Below are 17,611 nucleotides of genomic sequence, written 5' to 3'. Positions count from 1 at the left end.
ATACTATGCTTACTATGTTCCCATAGTGGGGTAGCTAGGTGGCAAAGTAGACAGAATATCACTTCTGGGGTTAGCAAGACTCATCTTTCTGAGTTCAAATCCAGCCTGAGACACTTACCAGCTGTGTGACCCGGGGCAAGTCATTTAACCCTGTTTACCTCAGTTTCCTCATCTGTAAAATGAGCAGGAGAAGAGAATGGCAAACCATTCTAGTATCTGGCAAGAAAACCCCAAATGGAGTTATGTAGAGTTGGACATGACTGAACAACAATAATATTAAACACTGTAGATTCAGAGAAAAAAAATGGAGAAAAAGACCTTCTCACTCTCAAGGAGTTTACATTCTACAGGAAGAATACAATTATAAAAAATTAATATTTGTTCTCCATATTTCTCCCAAGCTTCAATTGAAGCAGCCACTCATAGGCCTGATCTTGCTACTGATTGGCATGGAAATGTTGACCTGCTCTATTTCCATTGTGGGCTGGTTCACTTCTCCTTAGGCAGTCTAGTGAGCCCCCTGGAGCTCACTATATTGGTGCCAGAATTAGCATAGTCACTCATTCAGCTTTAGCCTTACTGTAGCTTAGAACTCATGAGCTCAAGAAATCCACAGTTTCAACCCTCCAATTAGTAGGATGGCTTGTGCTAACTCTTCCATGGGGAATGCATCCTATAAACAGATAATTTGATGAGGATAAATTGATAAGAATAGTAACAACTGAAATTGACTAATGGGGTGTTAAGAAAAGTTTTCCGTAGGACGCAACACATGAGCCGAGCTTTGGCATCTAAGAGGCAAAGGTGAAGTGAGACTATACCAGAGGACAGCATGGACGAAAGCAGAGACAGCAAAGTGAACACCACATTGGGAAAATAGAAGACCAGTTTTGTTGTGATATAAATTTCATGAAAGGGAGCAATATGAAATCATCATGGAGAGATAGGCTCAGAGTATAATGATGAAATTATTCTGACCAGTGTGAAAATTGTATTATATCCCAAACTTCTAGTTTCCTTCTTTCCTAACTTCCTGATTAATACCTTATTTTCTAAAGCTAGATCTTATCCCATTTTTTCAATTTATATATTTTTAGTATTAATTATATTCATTAAACCTGAGAAAAGATAATCACACCTGATAAACTTAAATTCATTTTTACCTTAGCTCTCTGCTATTCATTCAGTAACTATTATGACACCAAACCTCCCTAGGTACCTCCTCACCTCTTTGCAGAGGTGGGGAAGCATGGTTTCGGAATATGGTACATACTGTCAGACACAACTGATATGCTGATTAGTTTTGGAGAATTGTTTATTAATTAATTCAGGTTATTCACTGGAAGATGCAATACTGAAGCTGAAGCCTAAATACAGAACTCGTTGGAAAAGACCCTGATGTTGGGAAAGATTGAACACAAAAGAAAAAGGGGATGGCAAAGGATGAGATGGGAAGATAGTATCATAGAAACAACAAATACGAACTTGAACAGACTTCAGAGAGATAGCGGAAGATACAAGAGCCTGGAGTGCTTTGGTCCAGGGTGTCACAAAGCGTCAGACATGACTGAACAACTGAACAACAAAAATGTAAGAAAAAAGAGTGGAAAAAGAGACCAATCATCTCCTGATAGACAGACCCTCCTAACTTTTTTTCCAATGTCACCAAATAGTCTTCAGAGAAACAGGATGATTTTAGGAGTTTAGTTAGTGCAATGGATACTGGAAAAGTAGTTGCTATTCAAGGCACAAGGTATTTCTGTACCAGGACTTGACATTGGCTTGAAAGCAGAGTACATTTTAAAGCAGCAATTCTCAAACTTTTTGGTCTCAAGACCCCTTTACACTCTTAAAAATTATGGGGGACCCTAAAGAAATTCTTTTTAATGTGGGTTATATCTACTAACATTCACTTATTAGATATTAAAACTGATACATTTTAAAATGTTTATTAATTCATTCAAAAAACAATAAACCCAAAGTATGCTAACATAAATAACTTTTTATGAAAAATATCTATAAATTCAAAAAATTAGTGAGAAGAGTGGCATTGTTTTACATAGTTTTGAAAATATCTTTGATTTCTTGCTTAATAAAACATAACTGGATTGTTGTATCCGCTCCTGCATTCAATCTGTTGTGATATGCTATTTTAATTGAAGTACATAAAGGTAATCCAGACTCACACAGATATGTATTTTGAAAAGGGAGAAGTATTTTAATAGTCAAATGATGTCCTATTATTATTATGAAAAGAGTTGTAAACTCAATGACTCCTTTAAAGGGTCTTGGGGAGTCTTAGACCACACTTTGATTTAGAATATCATCTCTCAGACTTATCAATGATACATTGAACCTTCTTGTGTCCTACAAGAATAAAACTAACTGAAGTGATGAGTATGGAATAATATAATGAATACTCCCTCTCTCCAAGATCCCAAAGTGCTCTATCAAAGCTTTCCCCATGATGGCCAGACTTATTGAAGTCTTGTTTGACAAAAGAGTCCCTCAAAATCACCACATAGTCATTAAATCACATTTTTAAAAAATTAAAATACCTGCTTTCGAACAGCTAATCTGAGGGTCAGAAAAGTGAGGTACTAGTCAGGCCCCAGGTGACCCTGCTGAGACAAAACTATAGGCTAAATGAACAATGACACTAACCAAAGGTATGTCAATTCTCAGGCTCATACCAATGGGCACCAATCAACTCTTTAACCCATTGTGCCTCAGTTTTCCCAGATGTACGTTGGGACTACTGATTATTGTCAATCTTGTGATTCTTCCAAGCAAAATTCAAGTCTACAAATTTAATAACTATCAGTAATATTCAAGGTACTTCACTAGGCTCTGGAGATAAAAAAACAAAAACAAAGCAGACCATTGCCCTCAAGACACATTCTACTAATTGATTATCTGTGTTATTTACACATGGTTATTTAATGAAGTTAGAAATGGAAAGGAAGAAATCCAGTGGAGTCCATCTGGACATAGGAACCAGTGTAGGCTTTTTCTTGGCTATTTTCTCTTGGGGGGGTTAATCTATTTTTTCTTTAAAAAATGGACAATTCCATCTGTTTCTAGCAGTCCTGAGTGAATAAAATAAGAGTGTGAGATAAAATTGCACCTCCGCTCATAGTCAAGCTAAACCAGCATTGTTTTAGTGTTTAGGAATTTGCGTGTCTCTTTTCTGTCAAGAACCATGAGTATCCTACCCTCCACCAAGTCTCACTCACAGCATCAAACCGAAAGGACCTTATAATCATAGTGCATGGTCAATGAGGCAAAAGATAGCGCGTCCTTGTAATAGTGTGGGACTGACCTGGAAAATCATAAAATGATGCTCACCTCTATCCCCTGGGTAATACGCAGCATCTTTAGGGATTGTATACCTACATTCTGCACTGGACTATTAGCAACTGTAAACAGCTATGTATACGCTTATCCAAAAACAAAATTCTCTCTCTCTCTCTCTCTCTCTCTCTCTCTCTCTCTCTCTCTCTCTCTCTCTCTCTCTCTCTCTCTCTCTTTCCCTCCCTTCCTTCCTCCTTCCCTGTTTCCATATAGACACCTAGGAATTGTGTGAGGCAGCCTGCCCCTTCACCATCTTTACCACCATGTGTTGTTTAGGTAACTGATTAGAAGGAACAGTTGCTGCTGAATTCATATTATGGGTGTGCACGGCACATTAAGGGGAAGAGAGACACAAACTGTCACATCAAGGGGGAGAGACAAAGACAGACATACAGACAGACTCTTCTCTCTATCCTCAAAGGCAGAATTTAAATTTGAGAAGCAAACATGTTTGCCGTGGGGGTTAAAACAACTACTCATTCCTTTGCCTGGTGTAAAACATGGCCTGGCTCCAGATTTGGAGAAGAATGAGCCCAGTTTTGACCTCTGGCCCCTACACTTACTGAAAACCACCCTATCCAACTCATTAAGCCCTGTTCTACTGTAAATACACAGCAGGCTGCTAGTTTCTGTGATCGTGTGGCTATAAGGTGACGAGTTATCTTTCAAACTTAGATGGCAACTCTGATTCTGTCCATGGTTCTGGCAGGAAACCACAGGGGAAGTATACACTCACACATACAATGAAAGCCTGTGACAAAACACAGAAGAGGCAGGGGGAAGGAGTGCATCAGGCTGCTCAGCACCGTGTCGGCAGAAACACCAGATGTGAAGTGTAATTACTTTTTTTTCCCTCCAACTCTGTTCATGTTTTACAAACCAGGACTGACACTTGAACAAAGAACCTTTAAAAAGCAGGCAAGGGCTCAGTATGTAAATAACTGGCATTTTAGTTTTACCCACGGACTTTTTTTTGAACAGTCTAAAAGATAGTGGTGGAAGGTAACCTAATGCATATGGAGAGAGATACATATGTACAGAAGTGTGTATTTTGGTTTGTGATGAGGAATTTTTCCATGTAGTTCCTATCTGGGTAACTGAGGACATTTTATCTATTTCTTCTTACAGCAGCAGTAAAAAGGATTGTGTTCTGTAAGTCAATGGACTGCTTCAGAAATGGTGGTAGAGGGATCCTGAGGGGGGCTGCTTTACAGAAGATCACCGAGGAGCCATAACAGAATCTGGTGTATTCAGAAAGGCAGAGTTGTGCAGTGGACAGGGAGCTGACCTCAAAGGCAGGGAGACCTGGATGCAGTTTTCACACCTGAAACATACTAGCTGTGTGACCCTGGGTAAGTCACTTATTCTCTTAGAGCTCTAGGCAACTTTCTAAGATTGTAAGTTGCAGGACAGTGGTCAATCTTTATCAGTTAAGGGTATTTTCTTACCTGGATTTCCCTGAATCAGTAAAATCACAGATCAAGTTGCTATACCAGATTCTAACACAAGGTTAGTGCTGGTTCTCCAGAAATCTTGACTAAAACTTCATGTGATATGTGTGTGTGTGTGCTTGCCTGTGTGCACACACTACCATCACAGATAATTGTTTCCTCTATCTCCACCCATTTTCCAATTCTGCCTTCAGAAGATTAGCTACATGGAGGCCTGAAGATATTTAAAGCCCAATAATATTCCAAATGCATTTTCTATTCAGTGACATTTCATCTTGATGCTTCTTGAGGCATCTATCCCAGTAATAAAATGTTTCTGTCAGCTAGTCAAGAACAAGTCTAGAATCACATGTGACCAGAGATCATAAATTGAGATTGATTCTTGGATTCTGTGTCCTAAGAAAACAAGATGTCCTCATGACCCATGGAAAAGAGGAAACATTATCTGCAGTGATGGAGTTGGACAAAAAGATCTCTGGATCAGTTGGTTAGAAGGTCCCAGGGAATTTCTTAGTCACTGCCATCATATATGATAGGTCCCAGAATCAGTAAAGCATAGGACCTCAGAGTTGAAATTCTTCCTGCACCTAATGGAGACTTCCCTATCTAACGACCTTGAATCTCAGTGAGTATCTATTGCAACTAATACGTTAAAAAGTCTTAAGATGTGGTGTGATATACCAAGACTGTCATAAATAACAACCTTCCCATTCACTTCCTCTCCATGCCCTAGGCCATGAAAGTATAGACCAAAGAACATATGCTGTCACTACATCCATAGGTAGGGGAGAACAGCAGACAACAAACAGCACAACGGAGGGAGGGAATCTTTCCCCAAACTTATAACTTGCTATCTTTCCTAGAGAACGAGCATTATTTTTCAGACTTTAGGCCAAGTCCAGCTTAATATATATTGAATGGTCTTAGAGAGGAGTTCTAGTGTGCCAGACTCATACTCAACAGAGACAAGGTGACAAAGTTTTGAGAAATGGAGGCCAACAAATGACCCACAATTCTAATCCTGCTTTTTGTGCCTTGGAAGTTTGCTTTTATGAATAGATAGGTAAATAAAAGGATCATAGATTTAGAGATCAGAGTCCATTTCACCCAACCTCCTCATATAATAGTTTGTGTGATTTCAATAATAGTTTGTGTCATTTCAGGGGCTGAAATCCCTGGTTGATTGATCAATCAACAAGCATTTTTTATTATTTACCACATTCCAGGCACTGTGCTAAGAAAGGAGGTTAAAAAAAAAAGTCTAATCAATAAGCATTTATTAAGTGCTATCATTTTTCCTGCCCTCAAGAAATTTACATTTTAATGTTAGAGACATGAACATGTATAAATACACACAAAAGACATAGAGAACAGATACAAGTCAACTTCAGGGGGGAAGTACTAGCCATAGAGAGGACCAAGAAAGATCTTCTGCAAAAGATGGTGGTGGATCTGAAGAAAACCAGGAATTCCGAGAGATAGAAGACATAGCAGGCATGAGGAAATGAGTGCTGTGTAGGAGAAATAGCAAGAAGGAAAGCCTGGTCATACACTATGTGAAGAAGAGTAATGTGAAATAGAGTTAGAAAGGATAGGTGGAGCCAAATTGTGAACAGGAGTTGTAAAAGTGGCAGAGGAGTATGGATTTGATCCTAGAAGTAAAAGAAAGTGGAGGGGGAAGATAACAACATTGTTAGCCATATATCTAAAGAAAATCACCCTTATGACTATAGATGATGGATTGGAGTAGCAAAAGACCTCAATCATTCAATCAACAAGCATTTATTAAGCACCTGTTACATGCCAGGTACTAACTTCGAGAGACTATCAACTGAAATCTTTTCCAGCTATGGATCTATGATCATATGAGCCTAGGATTATCATTGTCATCATTACTGACCCAGACCTATGATTTTATTGATGTAAGTAACTCCCAATGGGGGAAACTCACTCCCTTAACACAGATCAATAACTGGTCTATAAAAATCCTTAGAGAGGTTCAGTGACTTGGCCATCATTGCATAGTCAATATGTGCAAGATGCAGGACTTGACTCTAGGATTCTAACTCTGGCTCCACTATTGATGGGGCCATACTTAGCAGTAGTAGTAGTAGTAGTAGTAGTAGTAGTAGTAGCAGTCGTAGTAATTAGAAGTGATAATAGTAGTGGTGGTGGTGGTAGCAGCAGTAATAACAGTAGAAGTGGTAGTAGTGAAAATACTGGTGATAGTAGTAATAGTAATGGTGGTAGTGAAGGTAGTGGTGGTAGTAGTAGTAATATAACAAAGCACTTTCCTTGCAATAAACCAAGATAATTTACATGTCATTATTCCCCTTTTACATTAGAAGAAACTAAGACTCAGCCCAAATGAGTTTTCCATCATTAATAAAACTTGTAAGATGATAAGTGTGGGAACCAGGGCCAGGATCTGGATTCAAACACAGATCTTCTAAACCTGTTGCCCAGTAGTATGCTCTACTAAACCAGAGAACTCCTTGAATAGAAGAAAGGCATAAAATAAAAAGGTCACAAGTGCCAAAGACCAATCACTTCCTGTATGAGTTTGCCTAAGGTCAGTGCTAGCTTATGCCTATTCTCTAGCAGTGCCAACAAGATGTCAATTTGGCTGGCTACGAGGCAAGGAGAGGCTTAAGAAAACAAAGGTATACTATTCAAGCTTCACTGGCAACCCCTTAGAAGAATGATTCACACTTCTGCTTGGCATTGTGCCCTCGCTTCTCAAGGAGACGCTATCAGAAAGAGCCCTGTTGGCTTGAACTGAGGGCCTTGGCAGCTATTGTGTGGAGGGGAGACCATAAAGAAAAAATAAATCCTTCTTGTAAGGTTACTATATGACCAAGCACCAGCTGCTGTTTGGTTATAGTGCTTTTTTAGGTTGAGAATCCAGAGAGATGCCATTCGGTGCCCTGAAGGAGAACCCAGTTCACCTTGCCCTTCTATCCATGGCACACTCTATTCCCTAGCAATGTATTAAGTTGTAGAGTAATTGGAGTTGTCTTCAGCGTTCTACATTCTCCTCCCTATCTGTCCCACCTCTTCTAGTCCCTACCAGAAATCCTGAGCCTTCCTTCTGCCTCAAGCTTGCTCAGAACCTCCTCTGGGGGACTCAAGCCAGTTCTGCAGCTGGCTGTTATAGTAGATAAAATGCTAGACTGGGAGTCAGGAAGACCTGAGTTTAAATCCTACCTCATACACTCACTACCATGCATCCCTTTGCATGTCACTTCATTTTGTATTAGTTTCAGTTCCCTTATATTAAAAAGGGGGTAGGGGATAATGCTAGTACCTACTTTACAAGGTTGTTATGAGAATCAAATGAGATGACATTTGTAAAGCATTTTGCAAACCTTACAGCAATATTTAAACTCCAGCTATTTGTTTCCTGATTATATGTTTGTCCTTCCCAGACTTCACTGCATCATCCAAAGAGCCTTCTCTTACCCCTTTTACAAATCTACTTTGTCTTCTGTCTCATTCACCTTAGGGCAAGGTTTGTTAACCTTGGGTGTATGTGTGTGTGATGGATGCCTTTGGCAGTTTGGTAAAGTACATGATTCCTCCTTAGAATAATATTCTTAAATGCATAAAACAAAGCACATGAGATTAATAAAGAAAACCAATTATAGTGAAATACATTTTTCACATGATTGAAAAAACAAGTTCTTGGACCCTGGGTTGAGTCCCTGCCTCCGGGCCTTGCCAGATGGCTGATTAATCTGATAAATAAATTCACATGAAGAAGTTAATGCCTAGAAATGTTATCCTGTATTATACCCTCTTTTAGCAGAAACTCTTAAAGACCAAAAGGAATGAATTTCTTATGTTGAGATTTCAGGCCTATGACAGATCTCTGGGGGAAAGCTCCCTTCATGTCAAAAAAACCCACAAAACAAAAAACCCAGAGGCAACCACTTACCCTGCTTGGCACTTCTGCTCTGTTACTAAGAGATGAGACTGGAGCAGGCACAGATATGGTAGTAGGCATAAGTGAAGTAATCTCTCCAGCAGAGGGCAGCAAAAGGTGGAAATCTGAGCTGATTCCACCTGAGTCTCTATAGTGTACAAGTGGGAAGAAGGGGAAGGCATGAATGGATGCTAGGGGGAAGAAAGCAGCCTGGTGCTTGCCAGTTCACAACATGCCTCATGTTTCTCCAGAGTGTCAGAGCAAGAAGCGTCCTTCCAGACACTGCCTCCTCACAATTCAGTGGACCCTGGCCAGCATCCCTGGGGACTGTTGTGGAAAGAGTAGGGTTATTCACCAAAGCCAATGAGAACCAACAGATTTAAACCTCTTTGGTTTTCCTTAGTCAGCTGCTGATGCCACATGGAAACTAGAAGAAACAGAACAGAATTCAACCCAACCACATCCTAGTTTGAGTTGATTTTGCTTCCATGGCAGATATTTTCTGCATTTCCCCTTCCTTTCATCAATAGACATTTACATGAAAACAGAAACACTGGTGTCCCAATGCAGGAACCTGCTGCAAAGTTTCAGAGTCAATAGCTTCTGACTTCTGAACCAAAAGGGACTTTAACCCTTATTCACAGTGACTATCGATGTTGGGGTGGGAGGGTAACGGTCAGGTCTTTGCCCTCAAAATCAATGCATGCCACAATAAACCCTACTGGTATTTCTTGGACATCTGCCATGTCCCAGATATCATTAGGAAAAACAAAGATATGGCACTAGCTAGCTCTGTGACTCCAGGTAAATCACTTAAGCCTCAGTTTCCTCATCTGCAAAATAAGGAAGTTGGATTAGGTAGCCTCTAAAGTCTCTTCCATCTCTATAGTTTTGATTCTGTCAATTTCCCTTACTCTCTAAGTATTTATAATCTACCTAGCAAAATAAGTAGGCAAGTGTTTGGTTAATGTATTTTTGCTTAATTTGAAGATCTTTCCCACCCATTAATAGGCCCATATGACCTGTTAAAATAACATGGGAGCCTAAGTCACATGTGGTGGGAGGAGTTTGCTGAAGGGTGGACTGTAAAGGTAGAGCAGAGCTGGGAGGAAGTTGGTGAGAGTGGTTAGGGCAGAAGAGAGGATACAGGCAGGCACAGTTAGAGTTCTGAGTGTTTGTCTGTGCAAAGGGGACTTGGGAGTGGCATTGTCCCCTACAGTGATACTGTGTATCAACTTCTTGGTTACTATGATGGATTTGCCTTTATGGTTCTGGGATTTGGCTTTCTGGTGTATGAATAAATGTTTTTCTTCTACCTTCTATATGGAGAGTCTGTTATATTTTGTGATTCAGAACTACGCTGGCATATTCATAGCCAACTTTGGTGCTATAAATATTGCCTTGGCAATATAGCAAGGGACTCTCATGGAAGATAAAACAACTTCTAGGCCAAAGGTAGATGAACCAGATCTTTTTCTGGGTGGCTCTTAAGACTAACAGTCAATAGGCTGCAAAATCAGCTGAGTTACTCTTCTATTCATATTACATTCACTTTTAGCCAAATATTGTCCCTTTCTCCTTTTTCATCCCCTTTATCCCTTCATCCCTCCTGATCCAAAGAATTTTAACATCTGACAGATCTCATTCTCTGAATTTCAGTGTTTTCATGGTTAATGCAAGATCAGGTAACAACTCTCCACTCAATTCACCATGTGATTCTGGATGTTGTGAACATAGTAGATAATAAATGGTAATTGGATTGGATTCAGCATTTTACTCAGATGCCTCCTATTGCAGGGATGTACTGGAGCTAGCTCAGACCCCTCAAAAAAGCTGACTGTTAAATTTTCAGTGTGAGTATTTACACATCTGAAATCAGCAAATTCTACAAATCAGGGTTTGATTGTTTTATTGATTAATCTTTAGAAATTCATGGAGAAAATGTTAATAATATAGATTAAACTTAAAAGTATATCACACATTCTTTTTGTTTTTTGGAAAGCAAGTGCAAGTTGCTAAATATTTACCAGCACACTGCTGTCCTGTTATACAGATTTTATCCAACTAAGGAGGATTTAAGGAATTCCTTTTTCCTACAAAACATACTCTCTTTGAGAACAGTTATCATGAAATATATATAACATTCACATTTTTCACATGAACAGTTTGGCTGTTGAAGAAAAAAATACACACATATTCTTTCAATATATAGTCTGTCAATAATATATCACTTAGGGCAGGGTTCTTACCTGTGAAGTTATTTTTTTAACTTTGGAAATTAATTTTCTTTATAATTCATTTCCATTGTAATCCTATGAATTTTATGTTATGAATTTTAAAAAAAAGTTATCCTGAGAATGGTTCCATTGACTTTACCAGGCTGTGACACAAAAAAGATTAATAAGTCATGACTTAGGGTATTGAAAAGCCACTGGTAACATTGATGAAAACTTAAGGCTATTATCCTTCAACTCATCAGAATAAGCCTGAACCAGCAATGAAGAGACTTGAAGCACTCCTCTCTGGTAGATCTCTGGTTCTATTTGTCAATGTGCCACATGTCTGGGTCTTCTCTAATGAAACTTAAATCCCTAAGAGAGCATATAAACATGTACCCATGTGGAGGGGAGGGGGGGAGGCATGGGTAAAGAGAAGCAATAGATTTCTACTTCTCCTGGGTATTGTTATACTCCCTAGTGATGTCACACAGGCCATGACCAAAGCCCAGAAAGCTATAATCACCCTCACTCAAAATTCTCACAAGTAGTAACAATTTAGTGGGGGTCATTTGTAGTAAGCAACTAAATAAAACAGGACCCTGAGAATGTACTATGTATTACACCATAGCCCTTCACTTCCATGCTTACTGTCTGAGATATTTCTATATTCAAAACATGAGAAGAAGCTATGAGAAGGAAATATTTTAAAGTGAGGAGAAGGAGATTCCTTGTTGTACGAATAGTGGCTAGAATAGGGAAGGCCTAGTGAGAGCAGTTTAGTTTGACTAAGAGAAGTGAGAATTAAGTCTGAAAGGGAGGTTGGGTTCAAATTGTAAAGGGTCATGAACAGGCCAAGAATTTTGGGCTGCATCTCAGAACATACACAAAATAAGTCTCTGAAGGTTTCTCATATTTTTGTAAACGGGAGAAAGGAGGTAAGGTGTTGGGTTGGAGTGCTTCCATGTTTTTGTAATAACTTACAGAAAGATTAGAAAATGATATAAGGTAAGAAAAAAAACAATAAACCCCCAGGGAAGGGGAAGAGCAAAGGAAACAGAGATCCGATTTTCTTTTCCCAATGCAAACATTCCTAGAAACAAAGGAAAGAAAAAGGTAAGTGGGTGAGGTAGGTGCCCAATTGTCTCTAAATAGAAACTGTTCTAGGAGGCATTAGTGCAATTGGCATGAAAGAAGGAGTAGGAGGCTAAGACTTCACAGGCCTCGGTTTTATAACCTTCATGCTGAGATAGGAATTGAGGGGGGATGGAGGGTAGAGACAAAATCCCTTCATTAACATGAGCCAGTTTTCAGTAGCAAATCCAGAATTCGGTTTTCCATTATTTTATTATTATTATTATAAGGAAACAATGGCCATTCACTGTTGTTTTTTCTTTTTTAAAGGAGGAGGGGAAAGTATTTAAAATGCTGCTGCAACAGTAAATATCACACCTCTGGCATATTTGTCCTGGAAGAAAAGAGTGCGATTTAGAATACCTAATTGAAATGTGCTCCAGGAGATAAGGCCGGCTGCAGAGACTGACATTTAAAGGTACCAGACGCCACTGAAGACATGAAATATTACTGTTGCTGCCTCACAGCCAAAAGCTACTTTCACAGAATGGAGACAGACTCATGCTTTGCCTCTTCTTCTGTTCCTTTGCCTCCCCTTGAACCTCTATTTCCCAACTCCATTGGGGCAGTCCAAGCTGCCAGCCCAGGGTTGAATTTTTTCCATGCTTCCCTGTATATAGTCATGAGACAGGCCAAGATCTGCTTTAATTCAACTTTCTTCTGCTCTTCTCTCATTATATTAAGGTTCTAAATCATTAGTGACCATAGAATTCTTGCTGGGAGGGACCTAAGAAGCAATCTCATTATTTTACAGTTGAGGAAACTGAGGCCCACAGAGGCTAAATGACTTGTCTGAAGTGACATGGGTGTCTAGTGGTAAAGCCCAAAGGATATAAATATAGGTCTTCTGACCCTGACTCAATGTTCTTCCCATCTCACCAACTACCTCATTACTGTGGATAGTATGGAATGGCCACACAATCACATCCCTGCTACCTATTTTACATCTAAAATTGAAGCTTTTTGTGGGAAGTGATGTTTCTACTCTTTCCCCTAGGATGCTATTAATTCAATATACTACCAAACTTACTCAAGTTCTCCTCATCATTAGTTTTAGAGTCAAAAGACCAGGGTTAAAATCTCATTTACTTCTTGTGTGATCTTGGGCAAATCACCTAATTTCCCTGGGTATTGATTACCTCATCCATAAAATGACTGGGTTGGATTGGAGGGCCTCCAAAGACCCATTCAAATATACAACTGATTCTATGATCCTATGAATCTTTCTGGAATTTATCTTCCTGACATATGGTAGGTGCTTAATAAATGCTTGTTGATTGCTTGATTGATCAGTAAAACGAGGGAGTTAATCTACATCAGAAGTTCTTAAACTGTGATCCATAGAACCCTTGATAGATTTGAGAAGGTTCATAAATTGGATGGGGGAAGTATGTAATTTATGATTCTGAGGAGTCTTTCCTAGACAACTATGGGGTCCATGATACAAAATAGGTTAAGAACTCCTTACCTAGATAGACTCTAAGGTCCCTTCCATCTCTAAATCCATGTTCATGGATTCAAGAATTCTACCTCGCTGCTGTGCGGTCAAGCATGATATGGGTTTGAAAACTCTGACTGCCGTAGTAAGAGATATATAATATCCAGAAAGAGGGAGACAGTAGACCCCTCAGTTCTTTTTCATGGTCAGATCATATGTCTAGTATTCCTATTCTATTCTGGGTGTTATATTTCAGGAGCTACATTGGAAAAAGTGAACATAATAATGATAGCTTACATTTGTATTGTTATTGGAGGTTTACAAAGTTCTTTCTAATGACAGATTCATGAGGTAGGCAATGCCAGAATTATTATTCCTGTTTTACTGATGAGAGAACCAAAATGACTTGCCCATGGGTACAGAGCTGGTATGCTTGTGTCATAATTTGAACCCAATCAAACGGGAAGTTTGCAAAATGTGCCTGGCACATACTGAGAACTTTATTATAAACTGCTCATTCCCTTCCCTTCTTCCTAGGTACAAGTTCAGAGCTATTTCTACTACATGATCCTGAAACTGTCCCTAAGAAGGTGACCAGGATAATGAGGTCCCTAGAAACTGTGCCCTATGAGGAATAGTTAAAGGCACTAGAGATGTTTAACACAAAGAGAATATTTAAGGAAAACATGAGGGATTCTTCAACCATCACATGGAAGAGGAAATGGATTTATTTAGTATATCTCCAGAGGGCAGAACCAGAACCAATAAGTAGAAGTTCCAGGAAATTTATTTCAGCTCAATATAAAAGAAGTCATTTCTAATAATTACATTGAATAAAAAGGGAATGAGTTATCTCATTTGGTAGTGAACTCCCCATTACTGAAAGAGTTCAAGCACTCAGTCAATCAATAAAAAAAAAGTCTCTTCTCTCAAAAAGTTCATGTTCTAGTGGGGGAGACAATATGCAAATAACAATGTACCATCAAGCTATATACAGCATAAAAATGAATCAATCAGCAGAAGGAGGGCACTTAAGGGGCATCAGAAAGGTTTCCTAACAAGCTGGCTAGCCACCTATAAAGGTAAAGCACAGAAGATTATTGCCCTAGAGAGATCAAACTAGATGTCCTCTGGGGTCTCTTCCACTTCTAGTCTTTGATTTCTTTCTCTTGGAGTATGTTATTTGATGGGTGATACCTGGTAGACTTAAAAAGACAGTGCTTATAATCCATCAGCACTATGGCACAGGGATAGAGAACACTGGAAGGAATATCGGGTTCAAATCTCACCTCTGAACTTATTAGCTATGTGACCATAGGCAAGTCACTTAGTATGACTTGTCTGCAAAATGGAACTGAAAAAAATAACTGCAGAAACTACCTCACAGGGTTTGTTTCGAGGCTTACATGAGATACTGTATATAAAATGTTTCATAAACTTTAAAGTAACAGTTATTAGTATATTCTTCTTTCAGGAAGTGACACCTGGCTGAGCTTCTTCCTTCTGCTTTGCACCAGATTCATCATTATTCTCAGCAGAGGAGGAAAAGTCCGACTAGATTTGAAATTCGGTACAATATGGCCATCCCACATGCCTGGAATCTACTGCCTTTTGAATACATCTCATAGAGTTTCTCTATTCCTGTAAATTAAAACTCAGGCAGCATCTTCTGCATGAAGCCTTTTCTGGGCCCCCCAACTCTAAGTGTGGTCCCTTCCAAACTACTTTGTATTCCACTGTTGTAGTTGTGTCGTAGTTGTTCTCTGAATGATTCACAAGCACTATGGGCTTTCTGACCTGTGCCACACCTGTTAGTTTCCTATGTCTGTGTTGTACAAAGCTCAATGAGTTGGCAGAGGGTCAGTATCGTGGGAGAGCGTAAGTGGAGCCCAGCCCCGGGAGAATGGGAAAATGAACAGAAAGGTTACACTGCCTGTGTCTCTCATAATGGTTTAATTAGAAAGTGTTGCTGTTTGCTAAATAAACACTGATGCATTATTAAATGGATGAGTCTGCTTGAATAGGGAGGAAACTGACTATATTGCAGAGAGAAGAGTGTTTTAAATCACTTCGAGTATCCAAACTGGTTGAGTCAAATAGGGTTCTATTTAGTAGCAACCTAAGTCATCAAGTCAGCTACAATTTTCACTAAACTCTTCGTGAAAACTATCCCACTGTCCTCTGCTAGGGTGTAAAGTACCCAAGAGTCTAATGGTTTGTTATATGAGGACCATTTTTGTCTTCCACCTGTATCAGACTCAGATATTTCTGATTGGAATAAAAGAGAACCCTGCCTATAAAAAGGGAGAGACAAAAATGTTCAGCCAAAATTAACTCATAAGAGGGCAGCATGTAACCTTCCTTCCATCCAAAATCCAATCACCATCTTTCAATTTGCGGGCATTTCACCAAATAAAAGCACTAGAGGTCACCTATTTAACCTACTGTTTTCGGTCAAGACAACACATAAGTGACACCAGGAAGAACCTAGGTATATCCACCATGACAAGTTTCCAACAGGCACCTAAAATTTGATTTTCTGTTTAAAGTTTACAAAGGAATTGCCTGCTTTTTTACCTCACAGAAAAGGTATGAGAAAGATCTTCCCATTTTTCTTTTCTCCCATGCTCATTGCTACCTCCCTGCTATACAATAACTCGTGCTATTTCTCCACCAATAAGATCTGTCCTCATTGTATTCAACTTTTAACGATCATTTCAGGTCCCACTTCCTCTCTGACACCTTCCCCTCACTATTCCAGCCTACACTGATCTCTCCTTTTTCTAAACTCCTACTCTTCAGTCTGTACCAAGCCATTCAGCAGTAAAATTTAGCACTTCTGTCTTTTGCTGTTAGCCAAATGTTTTATGTGTTTGAGCCTTGAGTCAAACAAATAGATTATAATCTTCTTGAGGACAGACACTTTCTCATATCTTTTGCATCCACTTGCACACTGCTAGGCATTTGACAGTGTGGCAGAACAGGAAAAAATCCAAACAAACATGTAGCTGAGTCCCAATACCTGGATTGAAGTCCTGGCTCTTCTAGTTATCAGACATTTTACTTTGATCAAGTCATTTAACCTCTGGCCTCTGCTTCCTCATTTGTAAAATGGGAAGAAAATATTTTCACCATCTACCCTCAGGGATGCTATAAATTAAGGGCTCCCTAAATTTAAAAGTATCATATAAATGGGAACTAGAATGACCACTGTTTAACAGGTAATCATTAATTTCTTTTCTAATAAAACTCATCCATTCTGGGAAGCTATAACTATATTGACTGTCCCTGTATCTAGGATATTTAAGTGAAGAAAGCAAAGATCAGTGGAAAGGATTATGACATTTAAAGATGTTTTCCCTTTGATAACAGAATCGAATTAGGAAGATTTTCACTAGATAAAAAGCAGTAAAGGTAGAATAGGAAGGAAGGCTTGGCACAGGAAAGAACGTGGACCAAAAATTTCTAGTCCTAATCTGCTCCTCCCATCATACTAAATCAAGATCCAAGGTGATTTGCATGACTTTAGGGACAAGATGTGAGATAAAAGGAATTTTCCCTCTCCAAATCAAATAGCAGGGACACCTAAAGGAATTATAGCAGGAAAGAAACAAAGCAGTTCAAAAGACAGAATTGACCTCCAGGTTTTGTTGGTCACCGAGATACAGTTGTGGGTCTGACTCACAAAAGAGTTGGATTAGCTTTGATAATATGAACTAGAAGCATAAAAAGAGGTGGGATCATTCATTCCAAAGAGGAAGCAGGTTAGTTGAATTTCAATGGAGAACCAACAAATGTCAGAAACACACACAAGAACCAGAAGATGGCAGCATAGTGGAGAAAATAGCTCTGCAAATGACATCAGTACCTTGAAGTTCAGCAAAAGCAACCCAGTAAATGAACAGATCACTAGACCAGTTGTTGGCACCCATAGCTCCATCGAGATGCAACAAGTGGCAGCTTTGGAGAAATGGAACAATTATAGTTAAGATATGGCCCTACAACCAAGAGCTGCTCTGGCTATGCATATTTCCTCTATTTTACATGCTTCTCATAGGTACTACTAGTAGTGTAAGACTCTTTAGGAGAATGT

The 17,611-nt window shown here is 39.2% G+C and overlaps 1 protein-coding gene and 1 long non-coding RNA gene across 3 annotated transcripts in view; one reads left to right on the top strand and one right to left on the bottom strand.

Annotated features, from left to right (window-relative positions):
- The window catches only part of LOC140513940 (neurexin-3), an 816,372-nt gene that overhangs the window by 304,956 nt on the left and 493,805 nt on the right, over positions 1-17,611 (bottom strand). The gene's annotated exons all lie outside the window — the stretch shown is intronic.
- On the top strand, positions 11,971-15,204 carry LOC140513943 (uncharacterized). The gene is made up of 3 exons (XR_011970420.1): positions 11,971-12,062; positions 12,351-12,498; positions 14,993-15,204. It is a non-coding gene; the product is annotated as an uncharacterized lncRNA (long non-coding RNA).

This window comes from Notamacropus eugenii, chromosome 7, assembly GCF_028372415.1.
Source record: "Notamacropus eugenii isolate mMacEug1 chromosome 7, mMacEug1.pri_v2, whole genome shotgun sequence".
NCBI classification, from domain to species: Eukaryota; Metazoa; Chordata; class Mammalia; order Diprotodontia; family Macropodidae; genus Notamacropus; species Notamacropus eugenii.
The sequence above is the reverse complement of the archived record's forward strand: the minus strand, read 5'-3'. Positions and strand labels throughout refer to the sequence as shown.